The sequence below is a fragment of the Rhinopithecus roxellana genome, chromosome 7 (assembly GCF_007565055.1).
Source record: "Rhinopithecus roxellana isolate Shanxi Qingling chromosome 7, ASM756505v1, whole genome shotgun sequence".
NCBI classification, from domain to species: Eukaryota; Metazoa; Chordata; class Mammalia; order Primates; family Cercopithecidae; genus Rhinopithecus; species Rhinopithecus roxellana.
In genome coordinates this window covers 47,985,009-47,995,200 of record NC_044555.1, presented here as the reverse complement: position 1 = coordinate 47,995,200, position 10,192 = coordinate 47,985,009, and the positions used below count along the sequence as shown (strand labels likewise).

The 10,192-nt window shown below is 38.6% G+C and overlaps 1 non-coding gene across 1 annotated transcript; it reads right to left on the bottom strand.

Moving 5' to 3' along the window:
- Positions 1-1,361: 1,361 nt before the first annotated feature.
- Positions 1,362-1,468, bottom strand: LOC115898829. The gene has a single exon (XR_004058494.1). It is a non-coding gene; the product is annotated as a U6 spliceosomal RNA (small nuclear RNA).
- Between the last annotated feature and the right edge of the window lie 8,724 nt (positions 1,469-10,192).

The window sequence follows — 10,192 nt, the reverse complement described above, 5'->3', positions numbered from 1 at the left end:
TATGTATGACAGCACACAGTATTGGCAACAAAAGCAATACTGCTAATTCGAACATTTTCTTAAACAATAAATTTCTGAAAGGTTAAACCTTAAATTCCTCAGTAGAAAGCATTTGTATTTTTACGTAACTCAACTTAAAGTACTCATATCAGCCATGGACTAAAAACTTAATAAAATCAACTTCAGTTCAATAAATTGATTTTAGTGTTTTCTCAGTCATTTCTGGTTTAAAACAACTCAGGATTTTCTTCCTTCTCCCCTGAGCTCCAGCGAAGCTCTGTATTCACTTATATAGAGTCGAAGAGTCAGATTTTGATCAGTGTCCTACTACAACACTGGTTGGTATTTGCTATTATATTTGCATTCCTATTGCTTTGGTTATTGTGACATATTATTAGGAGCCAAAACCTGCATATATTAGCATCCTGTGAGATGTAATCATGTTCTTATTAGACACTCACAAAGACATTCTATTTAGCATCCTCTACTAGGGCTTCACCCAGTCCCAAACACAAGAACCCTGCTGCCCTGTTAGCCAACACCTCATGTCTTACTTTTTAGATAAACAGCAGGCCTTTTCTGAAGCATGGGAAAGTGTATTGCATTCCATGTAACAAATCATGGTAGGCAGGAATCTGTGAGGCGAAGCTCGATAAAGATTCCTCTCACAGTTATTACTAGAGGAAATGGGACTTCTTGTTCAAACTTGTTTTTAGTCCTTAGTTTAAGAAAAGGAGAGCACCAGAGAGTAAAGCACTGGAAAACAAATAACTTCCATTTTATTTTCTTCAAAACTCATGACTTTTCTGCCATATAAGATGAGAGTTTCAAATTTTGATGATAGTGTGGGATGGCAGAACCCTTCAATTGGGAAAGAGCCACTCTCAGAGATTATATGCATATGTATTTATTCCATCATTCCATCATCTTTACTTTCACCTCCAAGCTTTTATCCTTATACCCTTACCTCCAAACCCTCATATAAGGTAGTTATATTAATGGGAAACTACAATCACTTCAATCTCCTTACTCATTATTGCTCTATTTGGGTTTTCTTTTTCTTCATGATTCAGTCTTGGCAGGCTGTATGTTTCTAGGAATTTACACATTTCTTCTAGATTATGCAATTTGTTGATGTAAAATTATTCATAATATTCTCTTATGATTCTTTGTATTGCTGTGGGATCCATTGTAATGTCTCCTCTTTCTTTTCTAATTTTATTTGAGTCTTCTCTCGTTTTATCTTAGTCTAGCTAAATGTTTGTTGATTTTGTTTATCTTTTCAAAAAACAAACTCTTAATTTCATTCATCTTTTTTATTTTTTTCCAGCCTCTAATTTATTTCTGCTCTGTTCTCTTTTTAAAATATGGAACACTTCAAAAATTTGCATGTCATCCTTGCACAGGGGTCATGCTAAAGTCCTCTGTATCATTTCAATGTTAGTATATGTGCTGCTGAAGTGAGCACTCTGCTGTATTCTTTATTTCCTTCCTTCTACTAACTTTGAGAGTAGTTTTTTTCTTCTGTTTCTAGTTCCTTCACATGTAATGTTAGCTGGTCTATTTAAGCTATCTTTTAATGCAGAAATCTATTGCTATAAATTCTCTTAGAACACCTTTTGCAACCTTTCGAAAGTTTTGGTATATGGCCCTTTAAGTTTTCTTTGTCTTCACCGTGTTTCGTGTGTTTCACGGTGTTAGCCAGGATGGTCTCGATCTTCTGACCTCGTGGTCCGCCCACCTCGGTCTCCCAAAGTGCTGGGATTGCAGACCTGAGCCACCACGCCTGATTATTTCCAGCTAATTTATTTGTATTTTAATATAGATGGGGTTTCACCATGTTGGCCAGGCTGGTCTTGAACTCCTGACCTCATGATCCGCCCACCTCGGTCTCCCAAAGTGCTGGGATTGCAGACCTGAGCCACCACGCCTGATTATTTCCTTACTTTTTGATGATCACCATTCTAACTGGTGTGAGATTGTATCTCATTGTGGTTTTGATTTGCATTTCTCTAATGACCAGTGATGATGAGCCTTTTTTGTATGTTTTTTTGGCCACATAAATGTCTTCTTTTGAGAAGTGTATATTCATATCCTTTGCCCACTTTTTGATGGGGTGGTTTGTTTGTTTCTTATAAATATGTTTAAATTCCTTGTAGATTCTGGATATTAACCTTTGTCAGATGGATAGACTGCAAAACTTTTATCCCATTCTATAGGTTGCCTGTTCACTCTGCTGACAGTTTCTTTTGCTTTACATAATCTCTTTAGTTTAATAAGACACCATTGTCAGTTTTGGCTTTTGTTGCAATTGGTTTTTCTGTTTTAGTCATGAAGTCCTTGCCCATGCCTACGTCCTGAATGATATTGCCAAGGTTTTCTTCTAGGGTATTTATAGTCTTAGGTTTTACATTTAAGTGTTTAATCTGTCTTGAGTTAATTTTTGTATAAGTTTTAATGAAGGGATCTAGTTTCAGTTTTCTGCATATAGCTAGGCAGATTTTCCAGCACTGTTTATTAAATAAACATTGCTTTTTTTGTCAGCTTTGTTGAAGATCAGATGGTTGTAGATGTGTAGTGTTATTTCTGAGGCCTATGTTCTGTTCCATCGTTCTATATATCTTCTTTGGACCAGTACCATGCTGTTTTGGTTACTGTAGCCTTGTAGTATAGTTAGAAGTCAGGTATCGTGATGCCTGCAGATTTGTTCTTTTGCTTGTTTTTTGTCAAGTTTGTTGAAGATCAGATGACTGTAGATGTGTGGTGTTATTTCTGAGGCCTATGTTCTGTTCCATTGGTCTATATATCTGCTTTGGACCAGTACTATGCTGTTTTGGTTACTGTAGCCTTGTAGTATGGTTTGAAATCAGGTAGCATGAAGCCTCCAGATTTGTTCTTTTTGCTTACAATTGTCTTAGCAATACAGGCTCATTTTTGGTTCCATATGAAATTTAAGGTAGTTTTTTCTAATTCCACAAAGAAAGTCAATGATAGTTTCATGGGAATGGCATTAAATCTATAAATCACTTTGGGCAGTATGGTCATTGTCACAATATTGATGCTTTCTATACACCAGCATGAAATTTTTTCCATTTGTTTGTGTCCTCTTTTATTTCCTTAAGCAGTGGTTTGTAGTTATCCTAGAGGAGGTCCTTCACCTCCCTTGTGAATTGTATTCCTAGGTGTTTTATTCTCATTGTAGCAATTGTGAATGGGAGTTCACTCATGATTTAGCTCTCTGTTTGTCTATTATTAATGTACAGAAATGCTTGTGATTTTTGTGCATTTATTTTGTGTCCTGAGACTTTGCTAAAGTTGTTTATCAGATAAAGGAGTTTTGGGGCTGCGATGATGGGGTTTTCTAAATATACAATCATGTCATCTGAAAACAGACAATTTGACTTCCTCTCTTCCTATTTGAATGCCCTTTGTTTTTTTTTCTCTTGCCTGATTGCCCCGACCAGAACTTCCAATACTATGTTGAATAGGAGTGGTGTGGGAGGGCATCGTTTTCTACTGCTGGGTTTCAAAGGGAATGCTTCTAGCTTTTGTCCATTTAATATGATATTGGCTATATGTTTGTTATAAGTAGGCCTTATTATTTTGAGATATGTTCCATCAATGCCTAGTTCATTGAGAGATATTAGCATGAAAAGATGTTAAATTTTGTCAAAGACATTTTCTAAATCTATTGAGATAATCCTGCGGTTTTTGTTATAGGTTCTGTTTATGTGATGGATTACATTTATTGATTTGTGTATGCTGAACCAGCCTTGCATCCCAGGGATGAAGCTGACTTGATCATGGTGGATAACCTTTTTGATATACTGCTGGATTCAGTTTGCCAGTATTTTATTGAGGAATTTCACATTAATGTTCATCAGAGATATTGGCCTGAAATATTTTTGTTGTTGTTGTGTCTCTTCCAGGTTTTAGTATCCAGATGATGCTGGCCTTGTAAAAGGCGTTAGGGAGGATTTCCTCTTTTCCTATTGTTTGGAATAATTTCAGAAGGAGTGATACCAGCTCCTCTTTGGTAGAATTTGGCTGTGAATTCGTCTGGTCTCGAGCGTTATTTTTTGGTTGTTAGGCTATTAATTACTGCCTACGTTTTAGAACTTGTTATTAGTCTCTTCAGGGATTCAACTTCTTCCTGGTCTAGTCTTGGGAGGGTGTATGTGTCCAGGAATTTATCCATTTCTCCTCGACTTTCTGGTTTATTTGTGTAGAGGTGTTTATAGTATTCTCTGATGCTAGGCTGTATTTCTGTGGAATCGGTGATGATATCCCTTTTATCATTTTTTATTGTGTCTATTTGATTCTTCTCTTTTCGTTAGTCTAACTAGTGGTCCATCTATTTTGTTAAGGTTTTAAAAAAACCCACTCCTGGCCGGGTGCGGTGGCTCACACCTGTAATCCCAGCACTTTGGGAGGCCGAGGCGGGCGGATCACAAGGTCAGGAGATCGAGACCACGGTGAAACCCCGTCTCTACTAAAAATACAAAAAATTAGCCAGGCGCGGTGGCAGGCGCCTGTAGTCCCAGCTACTCAGGAGGCTGAGGCAGGAGAATGGCGTGAACCCGGGAGGCAGAACTTGCAGTGAGCTGGCATTGCGCCACTGCCCTCCAGCCAGGGGGAGAGAGTGAGATTCCGTTTCAAAAAAAAAAAAAAAAACACAAAAAACGCACTCCTGGATTCATTAATTTTTTGAAGGGTTTCTCCTGTCTCCATCGCCTGCAGTTCTGCTCTGATCTTAGTTATTTCTTGTCTTGTGCTACCTTTTGAGTTTGTTTGCTCTTGCTTTTCTACTTCTTTTAATGCAACTATAGGGTGACAATTTTAATTTATTTTTCCTTTTTTTAGTGTTCTATTATTGTGATTTTTTTTTATTATACTTTAAGTTCTAGGGTACACGTGCATAACGTGCAGGTTTGTTACATATGTATATTTGTGCCATGTTGGTGTGCTGCACCCATCAACTCGTCAGCACCCATCAATTCATCATTTATATCATGTATAACACCCCAATGCAATCCATTCGCCCTCTCCCCTCCCCATGATAGGCCCCAGTGTGTGATGTTCCCCTTCCCGAGTCCAAGTGATCTCATTGTTCAATTCCTACCTATGAGTGAGAACATGCGGTGTTTGGTTTTCTCTTCTTGTGATAGTTTGCTAAGAATGGTGGTTTCCAGCTGCATCCATGTCCCTACAAAGGACGCAAACTCATCGTTTTTTATGGCTGCATAGTATTCCATGGTGTATATGTGCCACATTTTCTTAATCCAGTCTGTCACAGATGGACATTTGGGTTGATTCCAAGTCTTTGCTATTGTGAATAGTGCTGCAATAAACATACGTGTGCATGTGTCTTTGTAGTAGAATAATTTATAATCCTTTGGGTATATACCCAGTAGTGGCATGGCTGGGTCATATGGTACATCTAGTTCTAGATCCTTGAGGAATTGCCATACTGTTTTCCATAATGGTTGAACTAGTTGACAATCCCACCAACAGTGTAAAAGTGTTCCTATTTCTCCACATCCTCTCCAACAACTGTTGTTTCCTGATTGTTTAATGATTGCCATTCTAACTGGTGTGAGATGGTATCTCATTGTAGTTTTGACTTGCATTTCTCTGATGGCGAGTGATGATGAGCATTTTTTCATGTGTCTGTTGGATGCATGAATGTCTTCTTTTGAGAAATGTCTGTTCATATCCTTTCCCCACATTTTGATGGGGTTGTTTGTTTTTTTCTTGTATATTTGTTTGAGTTCTTTGTAGATTCTGGATATTAGCCCTTTGTCAGATGAGTAGATTGCAAAAATTTTCTCCCATTCTGTAGGTTGCCTGTTCACTCTGATGGTAGTTTCTTTTCCTGTGCAGAAGCTCTTTAGTGTAATTAGATCCCATTTGTCAATTTTGGCTTTTGCTGCCATTGCTTTTGGTGTTTTAGACATGAAGTCCTTGCCCATGCCTATGTCCTGAATGGTACTACCTAGATTTTCTTCTAGGATTTTTATGGTATTGGGTCTAACATTTAAGTCTCTAATCCATCTTGAATTAATCTTCGTATAAGGAGTAAGGAAAGGATCCAGTTTCAGCTTTCTAGTTATGGCTAGCCAATTTTCCCAGCACCATTTATTAAATAGGGAATCCTTTCCCCATTTCTTGTTCCTCTCAGGTTTGTCAAAGATCAGATGGCTACAGATGTGTGGTATTATTTCTGAGGACTCTGTTCTGTTCCATTGGTCTATAGCTCTGTTTTGGTACCAGTAGCATGCTGTTTTGGTTACTGTAGCCTTGTAGTATAGTTTGAAGTCAGGTAGCGTGACGCCTCCAGCTTTGTCCTTTTGACTTAGGATTGTCTTGGCAATGCGGGCTCTTTTTTGGTTCCATATGAACTTTAAAGCCGTTTTTTCCAATTCTGTGAAGAAACTCATTGGTAGCTTGATGGGGATGGCATTGAATCTATAAATAACCTTGGGCAGTATGGCCATTTTCACAACATTGATTCTTCCTATCCATGAGCATGGTATGTTCTTCCATTTGTTTGTGCCCTCTTTCATTTCACTGAGCAGTGGTTTGTAGTTCTCCTTGAAGGGGTCCTTTACATCCCTTGTAGGTTGGATTCCTAGATATTTTATTCTCTTTGAAGCAATTGTGAATGGAAGTTCATTCCTGATTTGGCTCTCTGTATGTCTGTTACTGGTGTATAAGAATGCTTGTGATTTTTGCAGATTAATATTCTATCCTGAGACTTTGCTGAAGTTGCTTATCAGCTTAAGGAGATTTTGGGCTGACAGGATGGGGTTTTCTAAATATACAATCATGTCATCTGCAAACAGGGACAATTTGACTTCTTCTTTTCCTAACTGGATACCCTTGATTTCTTTCTCTTGCCTGATTGCCCTAGCCAGAACTTCCAACACTATGTTGAATAGGAGCGGTGAGAGAGGGCATTCCTGTCTTATACCAGTTATCAAAGGGAATTTTTCCAGTTTTTGCCCGTTCAGTATGATATTAGCTGTGGGTTTGTCATAAATAGCTCTTATTATTTTGAGGTACGTTCCATCAATACCGAATTTATTGAGTCCTTTTAGCATGAAGGGCTGTTGGATTTTGTCAAAAGCCTTTTCTGCATCTATTGAGATAATCATGTGGTTCTTGACTTTGGTTCTGTTTATATGCTGGATTATGTTTATTGATTTGCGAATGTTGAACCAGCCTTGCATCCCAGGGATGAAGCCCACTTGATCATGGTGGATAAGCTTTTTGATGTGCTGCTGAATCCGGTTTGCCAGTATTTTATTGAGAATTTTTGCATAAATGTTCATCAGGGCTATTGGTCTAAAATTCTCTTTTTTTGTTGTGTCTCTGCCAGGCTTTGGTATCAGGATGATGTTGGCCTCATAAAATGAGTTAGGGAGGATTCCCTCTTTTTCTATTGATTGGAATAGTTTCAGAAGGAATGGTACCAGCTCCTCCTTGTGCCTCTGGTAGAATTCAGCTGTGAATCCATCTGGTCCTGGACTTTTTTTGGTGGGTAGGCTATTAATTGTTGCCTCAATTTCAGAGCCTACTATTGGCCTATTCAGGAATTCAACTTCTTCTTGGTTTAGTCTTGGGTGAGTGTAAGTGTCGAGGAAATTATCCATTTCTTCTAGATTTTCTTGTTGATTTGCGTAGAGGTATTTATAGTATTCTCTGATGGCAGTTTGTATTTCTGTGGGGTCGGTGGTGATATCCCCTTTATCCTTTTTTATTGCATCTATTTGATTCCTCTCTCTTTTCTTCTTTATTAACCTTGCTAGCGGTCTGTCAATTTTGTTGATCATTTCAAAAAACCAACTCCTGGATTCATCGATTTTTTGGAGGGTTTTTTCTGTCTCTATCTCCTTCAGTTCTGCTCTGATCTTAGTTATTTCTTGCCTTCAGCTAGCTTTTGAATGTGTTTGCTCTTGCTTCTCCAGTTCTTTTAATTGTGATGTTAGAGTGTCAATTTTAGATCTATCCTGCTTTCTCTTTGGGCATTTAGTACTATAAATTTCCCTCTACACACTGCTTTAAATGTGTCCCAGAGATTCTGGTATGTTGTATCTTTGTTCTCATTGGTTTCAACGAACATCTTTATTTCTGCTTTAATTTCATTATGTACCCAGTAGTCGTTCAGGAGCAGGTTGTTCAGTTTCCATGTAGTTGAGCGGTTTTGATTGAGTTTCTTAGTCCTGAGTTCTAGTTTGATTGCACTGTGGTCTGAGAGACAGTTTGTTATAATTTCTGTTCTTTTACATTTGCTGAGGAGTGCTTTACTTCCAATTATGTGGTCAATTTTGCAGTCAGTGCGATGTGGTGCTGAGAAGAATGTATATTCTGTTGACTTGGGGTGGAGAGTTCTATAGATGTCTATTAGGTCCACTTGGTGCAGAGATGAGTTCAATTCCTGGATATCCTTGTTAACTTTCTGTCTCGTTGATCTGTCTAATGTTGACAGTGGAGTGTTGAAGTCTCCCATTATTATTTTATGGGAGTCTATGTCTCTTTGTAAGTCTCTAAGGACTTGCTTTATGAATCTGGGTGCTCCTGTATTGGGTGCAATATATTTAGTTTAGTTAGCTCTTCCTGTTGAATTGATCCCTTTATCATTATGTAATGGCCGTCTTTGTCTCTTTTGATCTTTGATGGTTTAAAGTCTGTTTTATCAGAGACTAGGATTGCAACCCCTGCTTTTTTTTGTTCTCCATTTGCTTGGTAGATCTTCCTCCATCCCTTTATTTTGAGCCTATGTATGTCTCTGCATGTGAGATGGGTCTCCTGAATACAGCAGACTGATGGGTCTTGACTCTTTAACCAGTTTGCCAGTCTGTGTCTTCTAATTGGAGCATTTAGTCCATTTACATTTAAGGATAATATTTTTATGTGTGAACTTGATCCTGCCATTATGATATTAACTGGTTATTTTGCTCGTTAGTTGATGCAGTTTCTTCCTAGCCTCGATGGTCTTTACATTTTGGCATGTTTTTGCAATGGCTGGTACCGGTTGTTCCTTTCCATGTTCAGGGCTTCCTTCAGGGTCTCTTGTAAGGCAGGCCTGGTGGTGACAAAATCTCTAAGCATTTGCTTATCTGTAAAGGATTTTATTTCTCCTTCACTTATGAAACTTAGTTTGGCTGGATATGAAATTCTGGGTTTAAAATTCTTTTCTTTAAGAACGTTGAATATTGGCCCCCACTCTCTTGTGGCTTGTAGAGTTTCTGCCGAGAGATCTGCTGTTAGTCGGATGGGCTTCCCTTTGTGGGTAACCCGACCTTTCTCTCTGGCTGCCCTTAAGATTCTTTCCTTCATTTCAACTTTGGTGAATATGGCAATTATGTGTATTGGAGTTGCCCTTCTGGAGAAGTATCTTTGTGGTGTTCTCTGTATTTCCTGAATTTGAATGTTGGCCTACCCTACTAGGTTGGGGAAGTTCTCCTGGATGATATGCTGAAGAGTGTTTTCCAACTTGGTTCCATTTTCCCCCTCACTTTCAGGCACCCCAATCAGATGTAGATTTGGTCTTTTTACATAATCCCATACTTCTTGTAGGCTTTGTTCATTTCTTTGTCTTCTTTTTTCTTTTGGTTTCTCTTCTCACTTCATTTCATTCATTTGATCCTCAATGGCTGATACTCTTTCTTCCAGTTGATCAAGTCGGTTACTGAAGCTTGTGGATTTGTCACGTATTTCTCGTGTCATGGTTTTCATCTCTGTCATTTCGTTTATGATCTTCTCTGCATTAATTAGTCTAGCTGTCAATTCTTCCACTCTTTTTTCAAGATTTTTAATTTCTTTGCGCTGTGTACGTAATTCCTCCTTTCACTCTGAGAAGTTTGATGGACTGAAGCCTTCTTCTCTCATCTCGTCCAAGTCATTCTCTGACCAGCTTCAATCCGTTGCTGGCGATGGGCTGCACTCCTTTGCAGGGGGAGATGCGCTCTTATTTTTTGAATTTCCAGCTTTTCTGCCCTGCTTTTTCCCCATCTTTGTGGTTTTATCTCTCTCTGGCCTTTGATGATGTTGACGTACTGATGGGGTTTTGGTATAGGTGTCCTTCCTGTTTGATAGTTTTCCTTCTGACAGTCAGGACCCTCAGCTATAGGTCTGTTGGAGATTGCTTGAGGTCCATTCCAGGCCCTGTTTGCCTGGGTATCAGCAG